General features: G+C 41.6%; 1 protein-coding gene across 1 annotated transcript in view; it reads right to left on the bottom strand.

Moving 5' to 3' along the window:
• LOC127411674 (fibropellin-1-like) overlaps positions 1–16,853 on the bottom strand; it is a 36,206-nt gene that overhangs the window by 5,295 nt on the left and 14,058 nt on the right. The gene's annotated exons all lie outside the window — the stretch shown is intronic.

Here is a 16,853-nt window from a genome sequence, read left to right as displayed (position 1 = left end):
TTATTTCCGCAGAAGCGGCTAACCCAAAAAAAAAAACAAAAAAAAAAAAGGCTCCTACAGCATCTATACATGGGTTTGGTGAAACTTGGCAAAGAGTTCAGGCAGTTCTGGCTTGCACTGCCATATCTTTTCAGCATTCCATTCAGAAGTGATCATCCCTATGTCAGCAAATTAACATGGAGATAGATGCAGTTGAACCCAAACACAGTTTAATCAAGATGAAGGCAGTATACAAACAGAAATGGCACTAGAAATGCCAATAATAACAAAAGAACAGCTTTAACTCAAGGCTATTACAGATGAGACTAGACCATGAATAACTGAACATGAGGGAATAAATAGAGGTACAAATGATGGTTAAACACAAAACAGCTGAACACAATGATGATGGAGGACAAGTGAGGATGATAACTGTGCATCTTGGGAAATGTAGTGAAGAAGGAGATTTCAACATAAAAGTCTCTTGAAGAAGACCGGGGGAAACACAGAATAGTTCATGACACCCTATACCCTATTTAAAACTGTAAGACAAGGTTTTGTCAAACCAACATTATATTTAGTCTCAAAAAAGTTACGTATCTAGTTAAATCAGTACTTTTGTACCACACTAAATAAAATATCAAAACCTTATTTTTCCCAACCACTTAAGCCAAGTTATTTTTTGTAATGTAGGGCAAACATGCAGTTATAGCAATGAATAGTATATAGTTTGTCTCTTAAAAGGACACACTGGGCTTTTCAGAGATGCCAAATGTTTTGGAGTTTGGCCATGACAACTTCCTCTACTTGCTCTATAGATATGTATGACATTACAATTCAGCACCACAAATGCAATATGATTTTATCATGTTTTTATACACCAAACACTATATTGAGGTTTGAAAAAACCTTTTTTTATATAGTAAGATCACATTATAATAACAAACCACAAGATATGTATAAAAACCACAAGATCTAAATATTGACAGAGCAAGCTGCATATATAAAATAAATCACACTTCAAATATATCTTTAAAAATTATATGTCAGTATTTTAAAAGCGTTTTTATTGTGGTGGACATGAATGGAATGGAATGTCATCATGATAGCGCCGCGGATGGCTACCTCGGTGTGAAGCTCCTCAGTTCTTTTATTGTTTTTGTTTGTTTATCCTGTGTTTAGTAATCTTTTTCAGTCAGTTTTAACAGAGACGAACTGCTGAATATTCGACAGCATGTACCAGACAATCTTTTCCCGGTAGACATTTTGCTAGACATTTTAGTTGGAGGCGCAGCTAACAGCGCTTCGAACAGCGCTGCCAAGCATTCATCTTGCAAATCTCCGCTCTCTTCCTAACAAAACGGATGAACTACATCTCCTCACCCACAAAAAGAAGGACTTTTCAACCTCTGCTGCCTTGTGCTTCACAGAAACCTGGCTGAGTGAAGCCATTCCGGTCAGCGCGTTACATCTGCCAGGCTTTCAGCTGTTCAGAGCGGATCGCAACACGGAGTTAACGGGGAAAATGAGAGGCGGTGGAACATGCTTTTATATCAATGAATGTTGGTGTACAGATGTACAGTGCATCCGGAAAGTATTCACAGCGCTTCACTTTTTCCACATTTTGTTATGTTACAGCCTTATTCCAAAATGGATTAAATTCATTATTTTCCTCAAAATTCTACAAACAATACCCCATAATGACAACGTGAAAGAAGTTTGTTTGAAATCTTTGCAAATTTATTAAAAATAAAAAATGAAAAAAATCACATGTACCTAAATATTCACAGCCTTTGCCATGACACTCAAAATTGAGCTAAGGTGCATCCTATTTCCACTGATCATCCTTGAGATGTTTCTACAACTTGATTGGACTCTACCTGTGGTAAATTCAGTTGATTGGACATGATTTGGAAAGGCACACACCTGTCTATATAAGGTCCCACAGTTAACAGTGCATGTCAGAGCACAAACCAAGCCATGAAGTCCAAGGAATTATCTGTAGACCTCCGAGACAGGGTTGTATCGAGGCACAGATCTGGGGAAGGGTACAGAAAAATTTCTGCAGCATTGAAGGTCCCAATATGCACAGTGGCCTCCATCATCCGTAAATGGAAGAAGTTTGGAACCACCAGGACTCTCCCTAGAGCTGGCTGCCTGGCCAAACTGAGCGATCGGGGGAGAAGGGCCTTAGTTAGGGAGATGACCAAGAACCCGATGGTCACTCTGACAGAATTCCAGCATTTCTCTGTGGAGAGAGGAGAACCTTCCAGAAGAACAACCATCTCTGCAGCACTCCACCAATCAGGCCTGTATGGTAGAGTGGCCAGACGGAAGCCACTCCTCAGTAAAAGGCACATGACAGCCTGCCTGGAGTTTGCCAAAAGGCACCTGAAGGACTTTCAGACCATGAGAAACAAAGATTGAACTCTTTGGCCTGAATGGCAAGCGTCATGTCTGGAGGAAACCAGGCACCGCTCATCACCTGGCCAATACCATCCCTACAGTGAAGCATGGTGGTGGCAGCATCATGCTGTGGGGATGTTTTTCAGCAGTAGGAACTGGGAGAATAGTCAGGATCGAGGGAAAGATGAATGCAGCAATGTACAGAGACATCCTTGATGAAAACCTGCTCCAGAGCGCTCTGGACCTCAGACTGAGGTGAAGCTTCATCTTCCAACAGGACAACGACCCTAAGCACACAGCCAAGATAACAAAGGAGTGGCTCCAGGACAACTCTGTGAATGTCCTTGAGTGGCCCAGCCAGAGCCCAGACTTGAACCCGATTGAACATCTCTGGAGAGATCTGAAAATGGCTGTGCACTAATGCTCCCCATCCAACCTGATGGAGCTTGAGAGGTCCTGCAAAGAAGAATCAGAGAAACTGCCCAAAAATAGGTGTGCCAAGCTTGTAGCATCATACTCAAAAAGACTTGAGGCTGTAATTGGTGCCAAAGGTGCTTCAACAAAGTATTGAGCAAAGGCTGTGAATACTTATGTACATGTGATTTTTTTTTCTTCGTTTTTTATTTTTAATAAATTTGCAAAGATTTAAAACAAACTTCTTTCACGTTGTCATTATGGGGTATTGTTTGTAGAATTTTGAGGAAAATAATGAATTTAATCCATTTTGGAATAAGGCTGTAACATAACAAAATGTGGAAAAAGTGAAGCGCTGTGAATACTTTCTGGATGCACTGTAACAACGTTAAAAAGGATTTGCTGTCCTAATTTGGAAGCGCTCTTTATTAACTGTAAACCTTTCTACTCGCCACGGGAGTTTTCCTCGTTTATTCTGGTGAGTGTGTACATCGCGCCAAACGCATGTTTGAATGCAGCGCTGCAACAGCTGGCTGATCAAATCATAGACACGGAACAACAATACCTGGACTCAGTTATTATTATTCTTGGGGATTTTAACAAAGCAAATCTCATACGTGAACTGCCCAAATACAAACAGCACATCACATGCCCCACCAGAGACAGGATCATACTGGATCATTGTTACACAACAATAAAGGATGCATATTGCTCTCCTTGAAGAGATGGACCAATGAAGCAGAGCGGGAACTAAAAGCCTGCTTCGATTGCACGGATTGGAGTGTTTTTGAGGCTGCAGCCACAGACCTGGACGAGCTCACAGATACTGTTACATCATATATCAGTTTCTGTGAGGATATGTGCATTCCTACTAGGACTTATTTAAAGTTCAACAACGACAAACCGTGGTTTACAGCAGAGCTCAGGCAGCTTCGTCAGGCCAAAGAGGATGCTTACAGGGGTGGGGATAAAGTCTTGTACAATCAGGCCAGGAACACACTGAACAGGGAAATCAGAGTGGCTAAAAGAAGATACTCTGAGAAACTGAAAAACAAGTTTTCAGCTAATGACCCTGCATCAGTGTGGAGTGGCATGAAACAACTCACAAATTACAGGACTCCTACCCCCAACCCTGTAGGGAACCAACAACTGGCTGACGACCTGAATGTGTTCTACTGCAGATTTGAAAGGCCCAATTTCACACCCCACACCCACTCTGACCTTCACTTCACACAAACACCAACACCTCCTGCATCCTCCCTCCTCCCCCCTCCTGCTACTCAACCTGCACTTAAGATCTGTGAAGATGGTGTGAGCCACGTCTTTCGGAAACAAAAGACAAGGAAGGCTTCAGGCCCAGATGGCGTCTCACCAGTGTGTCTTCGATCTTGTGCTAACCAGCTGGCCCCCATCTTCACACAGATCTTCAATAGATCACTGGAGCAGTGTGAAGTCCCATGCTGCTTCAAATGCTCAATCATTATTTCTGTCCCAAAGAAACCAAAAATCACAGGACTTAATGACTACAGACCTGTCATCCTGATGTCTGTGGTCATGAAATAATTTGAGAGACTGGTGTTGGCCCACCTGAAGAACATCACTGGACCCTTTCTAGATCCCCTTCAATTTGCTTATCGAGCAAACAGGTCTGTGGATGATGCAGTCAACATAGGATTGCATCATACCCTGCAACATCTGGATAGACCAGGGACATATGCAAGGATCCTTTTTGTGGACTTCAGTTCAGCTTTCAACACCATCATCCCAGCTATACTCCAGAATAAATTACACCAACTCTCTGTTCCTATGTCTATCTGTCAGTGGATTACCAGCATTCAGACAGAGAGGCAGCAGCTTGTGAGATAGGGGAAACTCACTTCTAGCACCTGTGCAATCAGCACTGGTGCCCCCCAGGGATGTGTGCTCTCCCCACTACTCTTCTCCTTCTACACCAATGACTGCATCGCCATGGACCCTTCTGTCAAGCTCCTGAAGTTTGCAGACGACACCACTGTCATCGGCCTCATCCGAGATGACGATGAGTCTGCATACAGAAGGGAGGTTAACAGCTGGCTGTCTGGTGCAGTCAAAACAACCTTGAGCAGAACACGCTCAAAACGGTGGAGATGATTGTGGACTTTAGGAGAAACACCCCAACACTGACCCCCTCACCATTCTAAACAGCACTGTGGCAGCAGTGGAGTCATTCAGGTTCCTGGGCACGACCATCTCAGAGGACCTGAAGTGGGAGACCCACATTGACTCCATTGTGAAAAAGGCCCAGCAGAGGTTGTACTTCCTTCCCCAGCTGAGGAAATTCAACCTGCCACAGGCGCTGCTGATACAGTTTTACTCAGCAGTCATTGAGTCTGTCCTCTGCACTTCAATAACTGTCTGGTTTGGTTCAGCTACGAAATCAGACATCAGAAGACTACAAAGGACAATTCGGACTGCTGAGAGGCTTATTGGTTGCCCCCCTTTCAAGAACTATACACTTCTAGAGTGAGGAAAAAGGCTGGAAAAATCACTCTGGACCCCACTCACCCTGCCTACTATCTTTTTGAACTGTTGCCTTCTGGCCAACACTTCAGAGCTCTGAGCACCAGAACCATGAGTCACAGGAACAGTTTTTTCCCTCAGGCTATCCATCTCATGAACATTTAAATTTCCCCATTGAGCAATAACTATTTGCAATACACAGTTTAGTCTTTCTTATATTTATCCAACACATCCAACCTCTTCTGCCATTTCATTTCTCTGAAGAAAAAAAAAACAAAACATTTGCACTGTACATAACAGATAACTGATTGTATTAGATTTGCACTACTCATGTGTATGTGTGTATGCATGTATGTGTGTGTCTGTATGTATGTGTATAATTAGTTTTATTTTTTATTTTTTATTATTATCTATGTCTTGCTGCTGTTTTTGTATTGTTTTTGTATTGTTGTACACTGTAAGCCCCTGTCACCAAGACAAATTCCTTGTATGTGTAAGCATACTTGGCAATAAAGCTGATTCTGATTCTGATTCTGATTCTGAATGAGAGATATACCTCAAAAGCCTGTTGTATCATATTGGATACACACATTTTGAACACAATTTGTCTATAACATAATTACATTTTAAGTGAGCATATGTTGCTTCAATTCAATAAATACTAATTTTGAAATATCAGTAAAAATATAATCGTTATTGTTCATTTTGCTTTATCAAAATCAGCAAAGATTTCACATAAAAAAGACGAGTACATCACAATGTGAAGGTAGCCATTTTGGAAAATATATTACTAGGTCTTCTACTTCCAGAAGAGCATGGAAACCAGGAGGCTGTAAACATCTAGCACACATCATACAACAGGTTTTTCAGTTAAGTTTTAATCATGTTGATGATGTAGAGGCACTAGAATGTCATGTATCAAATATGATACAAGCGGCATTATAGGGTTAAAGAGTGGCTCAAAAAATGTAATTAGAAACAGTAAGTCAAGAGGGTTCTATAAGAGGACTGAGGGCCCTCATAGTCACAGGGACCTGTTGAGGGGGCCTTGTATAAGCTGTGGGGCCCACATATTCAAGCTTATATATTTGTTTTCAAAGTACATGGGCCATGAGACCTTGCAGAGACCTGGTAGTCAAGGGCCCCTGGGCACTGGCCTCATTGGCCCGGTCCGTAATTCACCTATGGAGACTGGAGAGTAATGCGCAGCGGGATGTCAGTGTTTTTGGAGCATTTCAGTCGCCGGACTGTATCAAAGCAAGACGCTGAATCTGTGGTGTAAGAAAGTAGTTCTACTCACAAGAGTGTTTTTAGGGACGAAAACCTGAAAATGTCTTGAAATAAAAAACCTGAAAAATGTCTTGATGTGTGGCAACCGTGGTAGAAGCAAAATAATTTACTTCAGCCCGTTGAATTATTGAAAGATAATGCACACACTAGAGCACTTATAGTAAATCAAAGTTAATGTTTGAAGTTCACTGCATTAGATAACACAATTCCAAACTAAGCAGCATCTGCCACTGTCTTAATGTTGAACAATATATCTATTGTTTTATAATTTCAAACCTAAAAACTTTGTTTGTTTTTTTGGCTTGTATTGTTTCTTTGAAATAAATGCCACTTGGTTTTATATTTTTTATACAATTAAATCTAATTCATCTATTTCATATTATAATTTTTCAAATGTGACTTTTATATGTCCAAATACTATTTGGGGCCACTGTCTTTTAAAGCCAGTTTATTTTAGAACCCTAATAAATACTACAGTTAATATCCCCTCAATTTCCGCCACATTATTTACTATGCAATGTCTGGATCTATATATTGGGAATCTTTGATAAAAGTTCCTTTAATCACAGTAAATGACAAAGTATTCTGGGCCACTGAGTTCACCATGCACACATGAGTGTATTCTTTAAACTTTAAACCAAAGGGTCATTAACAAGCATGATGAATTTATCAAGGTGAAATACAGTCATTCCTATTATAAACAATCTTTATAAATAACTAAGATTTATTAATGCATTCTTTCAGCAACACCATACTGGTAATTAGCCCTGGTCCGCGATCATCAATCTGCATGTCATGAGCAAAAAGAGGGCCAAAGCTAAATATGTATAATCACCGGTGTGCATACACAAGGAAGAATGCACTAAAAGAGAGAATGCAGCACAAAGGGTAATTGTGATGCAAAACACAGTGTATACAATCTAATTAAAGGATAAAGGTGTTTTACACAAAAAATGTCAATGTAGCCACTTGCATTGTTTACAGGTCTGAAGTTGGCTGTTGAAAAGTGACTAAGTTTTTTGTAAATGTCCATTGTAATTTTCTTCCATTGCATATTATTTTGAACTATTTATTTTAGGTATTGATTGTGTATTTGGGACAACAATAATGCATTAGTACACTGGTCTTATACATTTTGCAGGCCAATGATCTCTTGATGCAAAGACATAGCCATTGCTCAAGTCCAGCTTATCTTTTACCATGTGAACCAATGGAAGCCAGATTCCCAGGCCTTTTGCATTGGCGTCATACATGTGGTATGCTCACTTCACATACATGAAAAATAGTAGCCATATGTACAGTACAATAAAGGGAAAGGTTTGTACATCTGAGCATGACTCACTGCAGCAGGCGAACAGCGGGAGAAAATCTATTAGGTAAATTCGCTCTTACAAATAACCCATTCTTGCAGATATCCACTTCCCTGGGCTGTGAGTTCTTTAGAAACCCAAGCTTTCAGCTATTCTAATGTTTATTGAGTGACAAGCAATCATTTCATAAAGCTTTAATATAATGCTACAGTGAAAGGCCGATGCTGGTATTGTTGTGTCTACTTCAATATGATGATACCGTTCTGAATGACTTCAGAGCACATACAGAGGGAAAAATAACACAAGAGTGTGATGTAAATTACTGCTGTACTGAATGTCTGTGGCTATTGCTAGTGAGCTGCCTATGCAGGCAGCATTTTAAAGCATCATAGACGTGATCTCTCGACACAAAGGCTGTTTCAAAAGACAGGAAACCTAATTGTCTTATTTATTGCCTCTTAAGATACCACGCTTTGGCCAGATTGTAAGGCAGCATTGCATGTATCCTTTGTGGAAAAGGCAATCCCAGAATACACTTTGACAAACTCTAAGAAAAAAAAAAATCCATAATGAAGTGAGAAAAATGTTGAACTTCATTAGATACAGAAAAGTATAGATAAAAATAGTTTAGTGTAATTAAAATGTAACTATTTTGGATGGTCTGGGTAGCCCAGTGAGTACTGACGCTGACTACCACCCTTGGAGTCGCGAGTTCGAATCCAGGGTGTGCTGAGTCACTCCAGCCATGTCTCCTAAGCAGGTCATAAATTTAAACAATTTATCACATTTGTTTTTTTTTTTTGTTTTTTTTTGCTGAAAAGCCAATAATATACTGTTAAATGCAAGTGTAGATTTAAAGAGAGACATTGGTTTTGTTTTGGTGGTGGTATTGGTGGAGTGACAGGAGAACGTGCATTTCACTTCCTCACATCTTTCCCATGCAACACAGTGTTGATAACAAGGACCATTTCCCATTGAAAACACCTTGTCACACAAAGATTAAAACAACAAAAGGATGTACCTGCAGCCACAAGCAAATGTATAGCTACACATACTTTTTGCAATGCATTGCAATATAGGAGCAGAGATACAATCATGCAGTAGAGAAGATAAGGCCAACTGCAGAGAAAAGCCGTTTTCCGACTGGTTTGAATGGGATACAATCTCAGTCTAACACAGACAGGAGGGCGAAATGCTTTATAGGGAGGGGACGAAATGAAAAGAAGGAAAAAATAGGAAAAGATGTGAGAAGTACCCCAGAAAATGAAAATCTTTTGTTCTGCATGTGGAGTACCTCAGAGAGTTCGCCCTTAAGCTGCACGACCAACAGAAAATTGCACTGACGCACAGAGATGGAAACATGGAGGGGACCAGTTTGCCATGCACGATTTTGTCCCCACCACTTTACGAAATACCTCTCGGCAGGGATGTATCTAATCATCTCCAATTCTTGAGAGCTTTCATTTTGTTTGTACCCCCCCCCCCCCCCCCCCCCAAAAAAAAAATTGATACACAGCTTAATGAGAGGTGATCTGGCACTAAAACTTCTTGTGCCCTGTCTGTCACTCACTTGACGTTGTGTCGATGTAGTGACACTAGGGGTTCGATCATGAGAGCCCCAATCACCTTTGCTTAAAATAGAAAAGGCCAATGAAAATTGGCGAGTGGAATTTGCATGCCACTCTCCGCCCCAGACATACGGGTATTAAAAGAGATGGCGTGCATCACTCATTCAGATTTTTTCTTCGGAGCCGAATGCATGCGTGTGCACTCACTCTTTGCTACGCTGCTGGATTCTTACGGCGCATATCAGTGGTCACCCTCACTGGTTGAGTGCTGTGTTTCCCCTGGGTGCTTCGGCAGCCTGAGTCTGCAGGTGCTAAAAGAGTATATTAGAAAGAGTATATTTCCTTCTAAAAGAGCTCATGCAAACGCTTGGCGTCTTTTTAAAGATGTCCTTCCGCGTTTGCGCTACTGGATGTGGCCGTTATCTCTCCCCTCCGGATACCCATGAAATCTGCCTCGAGTGTCTGGGGCGCCAGCATGCCGAGGCGGCTTTCGTGGAAGGTTATGTTCTCATTGCGAGGACATGCCCATGAGAATGTTGCAGTCGCGGCTCACTTCCTTCTTCATGAAGCAAAGAGGCAAAGAGGCTCCCCAACCCGGTCCGTCCGGGTCGGCAAGCACCGCGGGCGATCTGGATGTGGACATGGGAGCGTTTCCGCTGGCTTAGCCCCCATGGACCTCCCATCCCCCAGTACGCTCGTTCTGTCCGGACGAGCTGTCGAGCAATGCATGCGATCTGCCTCAGGGCGGGTTTAATGTGTTGTTTGCGGCTCGCAACGAGGATGAGCTTTCGGTCGTGGCATCGTAAGGTGGGCTTCTGTTATCAGAAGCGGACGACTCTTCTGAGCTCCCGCCCATGGGTGGTAGAGCACAGGATGAGTTGGACGCTGAGATGGCAGCCGTGCTTGCCCAGGTGGCTGCGAACATCAGGCTGAATTGGAACCATCCACCCTGCCCTGAGCGTTCGCAGCTGGATTATTGGTTTCTGGGCTCGGAGCGCGACTCACGGCCGTGCCCTGCCCCAGTGCTTTCTTCCCAGAAGTGCACGAGGAGCTAACGAAGTCATGGAAGGCACCTTTTACTACCCATACACACTTTGCAGGCTCGTCCACTCTGACCCTCGACGGCAGAGCGGCTAAGGGATATGTCGAGCTTCCCCAGGTAGAGTGCACCATAGCGGTGCATTTATGCCCACAGGGCGCAGCCACCTGGCGCGACCAACCAAGGCTCCATTCCAAGGCCTGTAAGTTCTCTTCCTCTTTAATGATGAAGGCTTACAAGGCTGCGGATCAGGCCGCTTCCACCCTGCATGCCATGGCCATCCTGCAGGTCCACCAGGCCAAGGCGCTAAAAGGCCTGCACGAGGGTAGGACCGACCCAGGGCTGATGCAGAAACTGCGCACTGCGACTGACCTCACCTTACGTGAGACAAAAGTCACGGCACGCGCCCTGTGGCTCAACCTTGTGGAGATGCGTGATGCCGAGAAAGTCTAATTTCTTGATGCGCCCATCTCCCAAGGGGGGCTTTTTGGCAACACCATCGAGGATTTCGCCCATCAGTTCTCGACGGTGAGAAAGCAGACTGAGGCAATTAAACACATCCTGCCGTGGCACGACCCGGCCGCCTTCTGGCCAGCGAGGTCCCGCACCCCGTCTGCTTCTTGCCAGAGCCATTCCCCTGCGGTGCCGGCCCCGGCTCCTGTACCATCGGAGCCCGAAAGCCGGCCTCCATGCTCCATGCATGGTGATTCCCCTTTGGTAATCCCGTATGATGAGTTTCCACTATTCAGTTTCCCCCTTAGGTGAAACCTGTGTTTCCCCTCATCAGAGCTTTCTCTGTCTCGGCCACTGTGCTGCGTACCCTCTCTGTAGATAGGGTCCTCCTGTGGTATCATTGCATATGTGTACTTCCCTGTTGGTAAGTCCATGTGAGGCATGCTCTACATGTTAACCTAGGTGGGATGTGGTCTCCATAGTGCTCTCCTTCCTGGAGAGGGAAGAGCACTTCCCAGCACTATTCTAGAAAGTGTTCGGCGGGAGATTGCTTAACAGCAAATTAAGAAAGCCACCGCCGGTAGCCTACTTGGGTAAGTGCCTTCTCCCCCCTTAATGGGACTAGGGAGATGCCTTACCTAACTCGCTGGAAGGTCACGACATGGTTGAGTGCTCGCTGCGAGGCATGCAGCAGCTTGCCCGTGTCCACTCTTCCATGCCTTGTGACATGGTTCAGCGCCTGCGGTGTTTCCTATAGGAACCCCTAGTGTCACTACATCAACACAACGTCGAGTGAGTGACAGACAGGGAACGTCTTGGTTACTGGTGTAACCTCTGTTCCCTGATGGAGGGAACGAGACGTTGTGTCCCTCCTGCCGCGGTGCTGAACAGACCGCTGACATGGCCGGGAATTCTCTATCGGCTCCTCGGCATAAATCTGAATGAGTGATGCACGCCATCTCCTTTTATACCCGTATGTCTGGGGCGGAGAGTGTCATGCAAATTCCACTCGCCAATTTTCATTGGCCTTTTCTATTTTAAGCAAAGGTGATTGGGGCTCTCAAGATCGAACCCCTAGTGTCACTACATCGACACAGCATCTCATTCCCTCCATCAGGGAACAGAGGTTACACCAGTAACCAAGATGTTTTTAATGTTTTGCTGAGTAGTCATTGCAAAAGCAGAAAGCGACAAAGTTAAATTGTGCACAGCTCTCAAACACGTGCTCTGCTTATCTATTGGTTTTCCGCAGCCTGCTATCCTTTGTAGTGAAATCACAAAACAAAATTGTGTTGTGATATACTGTACATAAAACTGCTGATAATCATCCTCTGTTGTACAGCTGTAAAATTTGTTTATTACCACAAAAACTTATATTAGAGTGGATCAAAACCATGCACAGACACTTCATATTCATTGCAGAAACATTACCACCGGTCATACACGTCATGTCTGATACAGTGGAGATATAAAGATGTTATTAAATAAAATATAAGTACATTTGAGCAATTGGACTATAATGATTGCTCCCTCAAATCTCTTTGTAATAAGAACTTAGTTTTATGTTGAAAAATAGCCATTCAAGAGAAGTGTCAGAAACAGGTATTCTGATCAACTTCTCTTAAATCGTATTGCTAAATAGCAGGGGTTTTTATGATGTTTTCATATATTCATATAAATAAACATAAGCCTAATATAAATGACATTTATAATAAATGTCCCATCCTACATTTAATCAAATACAATCAAATTGAAAGGCATGGTAACATTTAGTATAATTACCACACACAAAAGCTTCCTTTTCGAGGCTGTGTCCAGCATATTTCCATGTGTGGTTATTTAAGCAATTATTCATAGTAAATCACCCACAATACACCCACGAAGCACCACACTTCATTGATTGCACGAACAAACTAGTACCCTTTTTTGGGGGGGATCTTAGTGTATCAGGGCCAAAGTTCATCCAAACTTTCAGTAATTTTGGTACTGTCAGCAGGGGTTTAGGGAGCCTTTGAAATGACGTGGGATGGGAAGTGAACCAACTCATGTGTCTCTGTTCATGTTCATCATAATCATGACATCGCTCACATTGCTGTTGTGACTACTTAGTGCATTGCTATACTCTCACTCTTTCTCTCTCTCTGTCTCTTTACCATCGTTCATTCGCGACTGCCCCCAGGTGTGTGTTGTTATTGCCGGCCTGGTCCTGTTCTTGCTGTCCAACGTTTAAATCAAGCTGCTGTGTAAACACAAGGTTTGAGTCTGCTCAGCTGAACAAGAGGCAGAGTGTGATCTTGTGCCTCAGCACCTTTAGCTCAATAAATGTTGCATGAAAGCATCATTTGCATGGAGTGTTACATACTGTTTCCTGTCGTCTCCTATCTCTCTGGCTCAGCTGGGGCCATGGTTCATTACAGTGTGTCACACACTCATGTTGACAAACCAACCAGCCTAGTAAAAGAGTAATGCAGTTAAAGTTGTAAATATGAATGGATGAAAGCAAGGACATGGTGCTGAATTTACCAACAGAGCAAGAATATAGCAAAAATAGAGGGATGGGATCAGCCATTTGTCATAAATTGTTGGACTTTGCCACTTTAGAGAGTCCACATTATTTAATTTAAAGGAATAGTTCAACCAAAAATTGGAAACTTTCACTTTCAAAGTTTTCAGAAGGTGAAAACGGAGATTTATGGTAAAAAAAGGACTTAAATACTGATCTGTTTCTCACCCATACCTATCATATCACTTCTGATAATGATTGGTTATATATGCAGAAATTGGCTAATTTCATTTTGCCTCCATTATGCTTTATCAGATGCTTTTTTTGGACAGAAGCAAATGATGTTGTGTCATTTGAATATCCATTCTGATTGGCCAGTTTATAAATGAGAGTAGTCTTTATCCTCCTCTGGCATTCATACCGATTCATACAGTGATTTAAACTTGCCTGGGCTACCGTGCCAGAAAGTTAGACATAAAAAATACATTATTTTACAATATGCAGTATGAATTATGCTGAATTATGCAGATTTGTAAATTAAGCAACTTTTTATTAAAACTGTTAATTTAATTGTTGTTATGTTGATTTTGAAAACATTTTTGAGGAGGCTCAGCCTCCCTTGCTTCCTCTGATGGACCACCACTGCATAGCTTTGACAGCTTTGTTTGAGGAACAACCTGAAATTTAGGTTGTTATTCATGGAAAATCTTCCCCTATGTTGCAGCTCTCAAATCTTATTCTCCATCAGTGATGTCAAACCTGGTACAAAGCCTTTAAAGAAGCCATATTTGAATCTGAACGTGAGTGCAAATAAGATTATTTGAGCTCCAGCAGAGGAGAAGATTATCAGTGAATTACGACTTAAAGTACATTTCGATCTGTTCCTCACAAAAAAGCTATCATATGGCTTCAGAAGATTTGCAATATATAGCACCAGTTATATAGGCACATATTTTTGCGTGTGACATTACGTGTTTGTAATGACGTGAAGGTGAGTAAATAGAGAGTATAGAGAGGGAGACCACATAATCTTTTAGCGCATAAAAATACAGCAGCTTTGGGTTATATGTCATGTCTGTGGGAATGCTGGACACGTTTCAAACCACAGATTGTGCAATAACACAGTGTATCAGCCGGCCGACCCATGTACTTAGATATGAAGTGTAGGCTGTGAACGGCTGTGAGCTGGTGTTTGTAGACATAGATAGATAGATAGATAGATAGATAGATAGATAGATAAAGAGAGAGAGAGAGAGAGAGAGAGAGAGAGAGAGAGAGAGAGAGAGAGAGAGAGAGGTGGCATGTGAGCATACACATATCTCTAGCTCGGTAATGTATGCAGCAGCGGATGCTAATTTCCTATTTCTATCCCCAGAAAAGAAATCCTCGGATTGCCAAATCATTCTATGATACCCTTACAACACCATACTACAAAAAGTTATATTCACTGTCTTGCCCCTGACCTATCTTATCTCCAGAGACTTCATTCATTCAGGATGCCCACAATAGAAGAATGGATGCCAGTGCAGTTTGAATGCATTAGAAAATGGCTACCTCTCAGTATTGTGCTCTGACAAATCAGGAATGCAGAGGAACACATGCAGAGATGGTTCCTGTTGTAGGGAATGTAACCAGTATGAACAGACCATTCTCACTGTGAATTCGGTGACTGTAGGTCAAAAGTTCTTAAGATAAAATCAGTCTGTGCTTACTGAAATTCCAACTACTGCCCCCAGTGGCCAAAGCAGGAGTGTTTTTGAATGTAAGGGCACATGTGAGCTCAAGTTTCTGGGTGAAATGTCCACAGAGGGGTGAGAAAAGTGAGTTGTAAAGAGAGTTGTTTTTAGTTGTCAATGTAATAAAGTGAAGAAGAATACACATTTTATTAACTCTACCCCCTGACCTCAACCCTAAACCTAACCATCAGTGGAGTAAACTTAGAGAGAAAATGGAACCTCCAAATGGTACTCGGCATTAATAATGTGAACGTGATTACTTCCTTGTTTCAACCAGTGGTGGAAAGAGTATTGATATTTTTTTTTTTTACTTAAGCAAAAGTACTGCTACTGAAGAAATAATTCACTTGAGTACAAGTAGAACTATTAAGAAATATTATGACTCAAGTAAGAGTAAATAAGTAGTTTGCCAATAAGCTACTCAAGTAATTATGTTACATGTTACTTTATGGAAATGTTATTATATATTATTTTTAGAACACAAAGACATTTGTTCTTGAAAGAAATTATGCTTCCTCTCACTAAGGAAGCATTAAATTGATCAAAAATACTGTCAAAATCATTAATTGTCAATATTTTAATGGTTTGAAATAATTGTTTTAAGTGATATTTATTCAGTTTTTCTTTAACCATGGTGGCAAACCTATACTGTGTAACCTATTCCTTACAAAATCATTCTAAAGTGCTAATTTGGTACTTGAGAAAATTGTCTTCTTATTAGAACAATTGAAAATGGTTGCGCTACCATGCGGAAATCACAATACAGTGGGTTTTTTCCACATTTGCTGAGGTATTGAGTTCTTACAAGTTGCTTTACACTTGCAAGTCAAATTCTGGTTTTAAAGTTGGGCAAAAAGAAACACAATTATCCTGAAATTCTATTTTCTTCTAAAGTCTATTGTTTTAGAGAGATGAAGGCTATTCCATGCATTACTGTTTAAAAAAAAGAATCTCTAACCAGGAAAGAGAGGGACGTGGACGGCCAGATGCACAACAAAAAGACAAGTAAATCACAGTCTCAGAAACACATTTCTATTTCAAGTTTATTCTCATTCACGTATGTCCAAGCATTTTGGCTATTAAGTTAACATACTGTACAAAAATAATATAATGCAATATCATAGAGGAAATGTATCCTCTATGATATTGCAGCAATTATCCAGATAAGGAATGAGATTATTAAGCAAACTGTTATCAACTCCTACATGCCAACTGAATAATAAGGCAAAAAGGCAAAAATAAACATTTCACACAGTGTTTAGTGAGAGATATGATTGATTCAATTGATTCAAGTTTGTTTTAGACATATAGTAGCAAGTAAACAACATATCCCCACATATATGTAAAACTACATTGTGTTAATGTTTGACAGTTAAAACATTGCCAACCTTAAAAACAAGTGAAGTTTGATCAGTGGCTAAACGTGTTCAGACTGTTAATGTAAATTAAATATCCAGAAAATCTTGTATAGAGACAGGGCAGAAAGTCTTGGAGAAGCTAGAGAAGAAAGGACGCCAGCGGCAGTTTATGAGAGCTGCTGTGCTCATGATGCTGTGCCCTGCGGACTTCCGTTGTGCTGCGCACAGTGCGTTTTAGTTTATAAACAGATTTAGCGCTTTAGCAATTTAACTTTCTTCTACCAAAAAATTCTGAAAT

The sequence above is a fragment of the Myxocyprinus asiaticus genome, chromosome 21, assembly GCF_019703515.2.
Source record: "Myxocyprinus asiaticus isolate MX2 ecotype Aquarium Trade chromosome 21, UBuf_Myxa_2, whole genome shotgun sequence".
NCBI classification, from domain to species: domain Eukaryota; kingdom Metazoa; phylum Chordata; class Actinopteri; order Cypriniformes; family Catostomidae; genus Myxocyprinus; species Myxocyprinus asiaticus.
The sequence above is the reverse complement of the archived record's forward strand: the minus strand, read 5'-3'. Positions and strand labels throughout refer to the sequence as shown.